Source organism: Lactuca sativa, chromosome 4 (genome assembly GCF_002870075.4).
Source record: "Lactuca sativa cultivar Salinas chromosome 4, Lsat_Salinas_v11, whole genome shotgun sequence".
Lineage (NCBI taxonomy): Eukaryota > Viridiplantae > Streptophyta > Magnoliopsida > Asterales > Asteraceae > Lactuca > Lactuca sativa.
The window spans coordinates 281,714,752-281,719,976 of NC_056626.2; positions in this window are offsets into that span (position 1 = coordinate 281,714,752).

Below are 5,225 nucleotides of genomic sequence, written 5' to 3' on the forward strand. Positions count from 1 at the left end.
AAATTCAGCAACGATACACTATATCCAGCTTGTGAATGTGGAAAACAAGTCAAAGCAAATCACCCTCTGATAATGGATTCATCTATTTCAGAGCCTCTGGAACTATTACACATTGATCTCTACGGTCCTTCAACTGTAGCCAGTCTCCACCACAAAAAATACATACTGGTTATTGTTGATGATTTCACTCGCTTCACATGGGTCTTCTTCCTCAGACTCAAATCTGAGACACCGTAGATCTTTATCAACTTCATCAAAGAAATCAAACTTCAGATCAAACTTCCAGTCCGACACATCCGCAACAATAATGGAACTGAGTTCACTAATCACGTTCTCAAAATGGTGTCGTCGAACGAAGAAACCGCACATTAGTAGAAGCAGCTAGATCCATGCTTAACTTCGCCCATCTTCCTCTCTACTTCTGGGCTGAAGCTATAGCAACTGCATGCTTTGTCCGAAACCAAAACATTGTGTGCAAACATCTCAACAAAACACCATACGAAGGTCTTAACAACCGCAAGCCGAATGTTCGTTTCTTTCATATCTTTGGGGGTAGATGTTTCATGATCAACAACATAGATCAGTTTAATAAATTTGCACCTAAGTCTGATGAAGGCATCTTCCTTGGTTATTCCACTAACAAGGTTGCTTATCGAGTGCTTATTAGACGTACAAGGTTGATCATTGAAAGCTTCGATGTGAAATTCGATGATTCTCACATCCGCGATGCCCCTTCATCCACTAAAACCACCGCAATCATGGAATGCGACATTCTTGCATCTTCTGGTCCTTTAAATCTAGTAGAAGTAAATTATGATGATCTCTTCGAACCTGTTGAAACAACAAAGCTATCAGAAGTTCTGGTGTCTTCCGCAGCTCAACAACAACATGCTGACATCTCTGGACCATCTCCATCCGAAGTAGTATCTCTCAATACTTCCACCTCTCCGGCTGATGGGGAAAGCTCTACTCCAGATCTAGCCGCAACCATCAAAGTTCCAGTACTTGATATTGTTCAAGTTCCTGCCCGCAGAGAAACATTACCATCAAACGTATCTTCGGATTAGGATGATGAACTCATAGAGAATATTGATACTAGAACCGATCCAAGAATTGTCACTCTCCCATCCGCAGTCCAGGGGGAACCCTCTCAGGTTCCAGATAGACTCCCTTCAACAACCGAGGGGGAACCTATCAAAGAAAATGTCTCTCTCACTCCAACTAGTCAGGATCACTCAACAGGGTGTTCTCAAATACAGGGGAACTTCCTTCCTCACTCGAAGCAACCTCTGATATTGAAAACATTCCTTCTACCGCAATTGTTGATCATCTGATGCCTCGCCTACATGTATGGACGAAGGATCACCCACCAGGTCAAATTATTGGTAATCCATCCGCAGGTATACAAACTCGATCTACCAAAGATGTATCTGATCATTGTCACTATGCAACATTTATGTCCGCAGTCGAGCCCCGATCTATCAAAGAAGCCTTCTTGGAACCAGATTGGATTTCTGCAATGCAAGAAGAACTGGAAGAATTTGAAAGAAACAAAGTGTGGCAACTTGCTCCCATCCCACAAGGTCATACTATTGTTGCTACAAGATGGCTTTTCAAGAACAAGCTAGATGAATCTGGTGCAGTCATCAGGAATAAGGCAAGGCTAGTTGCTAAATGTTATAGCCAACTATAGGTGTTGACTACGATGAGACATACGCTCTGGTAGCTAGAATGGAAGCAATCAAAATATTCATAGCATATGCCTCTTACAAAAACATCAAAGTGCACCAAATGGACGTTAAGAGTGATTTTCTCAATGGGGAATTAAAAGAATAGGTTTATCTTCAACAACCTCCCGGATTTGAAAGTATCGAGTTCCCTGATCATTGTTACAAGCTTCAGAAAGTTGTCTACGGTCTGAAACAAGCCCCTAGAGCTTGGTATGAAACTCTCTCTGAATTCTTAGTCTCTTCAGGATACAAAAGAGGAGTAATTGATCCCATATTATTTAGAAAAGCAAACGGGACTCACCTTTTTATTGTACAAATATATGTGGATGATATCATCTTCGGGTCATCTAATCAAGGAATGGTGGATGAATTTGCTAAGCTCATGACAAACAAATTGTTGGGTTTTGAGCATTCTAACACTCCTAAGTGTACATGCAACCCTAAATACCTTGGATCTATGTTTTCTCTATTATACATACAAATAAGAACATCCAAGGTATAATCCTAATCTAGCATACAAAACAATGAGTGTAACAAGATAGAATACATACCTCTTTGATGTAGAAAGTCTTCATGAAGCTTGAGAGCCTAGCCCCAATAGTGTGGAAGCCTCAAATGGAATCACAATCACCAAAACACTTAGATTAACTTGAGAGAATTCTACAACTCATGAAATCGGCTAGCCCTTTCTTACTCTCACTCTAGTGGCCGATTTGATCAAGAATAAGATGCTTATATAGTTAGGGTTACACCATGTAAGCCCTAATTGACATGGCCTTTCATTTCCATGATCCATGGGTACAAATACACCATGGAGCATCCATGGACCATCCTATGGGTTTTAGCCCAACTTGATTATCCATGGAGCATTAGCCCACTATACAAGTATGGATGATTTACACAATCAACCCATATATTTAATTAGTCTTCTTTTGATCACTTAATTAATCCTAGATTAATTCTTGATCAATACTAATTAAATAATCTTATTATTCTTATTATTAATATACTAGAACTTATAATATATTAATAACCATAAGTGTCTTATTTCTCTCATTATAGTCTATCCAAGTGCATGATGGTATGCAACCGAAATGGACCATGTCAGGTCGGGTCAAGTCTTACCAATTATAGTTATGGACTTAGACATTAATCCAACAGTCTCCCACTTGGATAAGTCAAAAACTATTATTGCGTATGACTTCAGGAACCAACTGGCAATCGTAGCTCTCAAAAGCTTCTGTCGAACTCTGACCTTGTAGATGAACTCTGACCTTTGTCAATGACTTTTCCATTAGATAAGGGATCATATATTCCTCCATTCTAGATATCATATGGACTGAGACATGGATTATAATCATTCTCTCTGTCCATTTGTTGTTTCCCGATTTCTGATTTATGACGACTGACTAATTGAACAAATCAAATCAGTCCTGGCCCGGCCGAGCACTTCCATTTATCATCATCAAATCATCGAGGGGCCCACATATATCGCTTTTATCCTGAAGGTAAAAGGAATGGATAAACTTCGACTCATATGGCTTGTTCTACTACTTGTTGAATCATACACAAAGGCACATTTTATAGCACCGAGTTACCAAATGCGTTTTCATGCAATCAATGTACTATCAACTAATAGTAACAACTCATATCTCTAGGTTTGAAGAATATAAGATATTATCGTCTCATGATCACTCGGGATAAAATCCATGAAGTGATTCCAATGAGCGCGGGTTGAATCCAATACTCAGAACTTATGAGCACTCATGAGTGTTGTAGCCCTTTGTCCAACACCTTAGACCTCTACAAGCCAACCCATGACAGTCTTAATTCATATCTACTTCCAACATATGAACGACTGTGGATGGTTTGAATAACTTAGTCATTCCGGAAGAATAACCTAGTTTATTCGGGAAGTCAAAACATGCAAAGTGAAACACAATAATAATTGAATCCAATATGGTATCAAAACCTATGAACATAAATAAAACACCTTTTATTTATCACCATATGATTACATATTATTCATTGTATACTGTTTCAACTATCAACTTTATTCTTGAATTTAAAACAATAGTTGTCCCATGCTCCAAGCATGTACACTATGTTTTCTAAACACTAGTCATGCCATACACCAAGTATGCATACTATGTTTGTCTATGATCTTTACTTTGTGAACTTGATCAATTGAACATAACTTCAATGATTCTCTTTTCACACTCCTAAACCCTTACCGCAAATGCAAGAATTCCAAATTCATGCCATTTACTGAAATCTGTTAGATTCTAAACTTATATGCATTGATCCTCTTGTAATGATTATGCACAAAGTCATAAAGACTTGACAACAAACATTACAGAGCATTCCAAAGGAGATCAGTTCCTTGGAAACATCCTTCTTGCATTAAGTTTCCTTAATCTTAAACAGATTGAAAGTTCTAACTTTGAAACATTTCCAGATTCCATTTTGACTATCACTTCTGAACAAGAGTTGCCTCCTTACAGATTATGTCAATATGGTCCTTCCAGAATTATCACTATACTTCCAACTGTCCTTGAGCAACCAATCTTTGGTAAACCTTAGATTGTCCCCAACAATTGTTTAATCCTTTTAGTCATATCCAGTTCTAAAGCTTTTCCCTTCTTAATGCCCCAGGCATTTGGAAATTTTTTAGAAAGGATGAATATAGCACATGTAATCGATCCTATATCCGAAGCATATGGGAATTGATTCATGATGTCTCACATAAAGACTAAACCAGTCTTTTGCTATAACATTTTCATTTCAATTTGCCAAGTTCTCATAATTCAGATTATGAAAAGGGATGCCGTAATCATAATCGAATTTTAGAACGCAAATAATGGACTCATATACAAAATTTCCTTATGTTGAACCATTCCAACATGAAATTCATATATATATATATATATATATATATATATATATATATATATATATATATATATATATATATATATCCTTGACTAAATGATTAAAACCTCACAATCTAAGCTTATAGATTTGAGATGAAGTATAATTTCCTCTCCCTTAATTATAGCAAAACAACTTTTCCCAATTGAAACCTTTTGTTTTCTATAATTAACATTGCTAACTTGCAATACTTATCATGATTATCATGCTCCCACTAACATGATGATTATTAGCATAACACTTATGCTCCCACTAGCTTTGACATGTACTTAGAAATCAGCTGGACTTCTAGAAATCAATACTTCATTGACTTTCTTACCAAAGTTTAGATTTCTGATACTAGATTGTTTTGATAAAACTTTATCAAAATCATACACCTTCCCTTAGATAGCACACTTGTGTGTCTAAACAATTATGAAGAGGTATGCCGTAATCATAATGGTTAGACCTTTTTGCCACTTCTCACAAGTCCAGGTTAGTGTGCCGGTAAACCACACACGCTCCACTAACGACTTTGAGAATACAAATATCACAATTGCTCTCTAGCTAAAATCTACTTAGTGA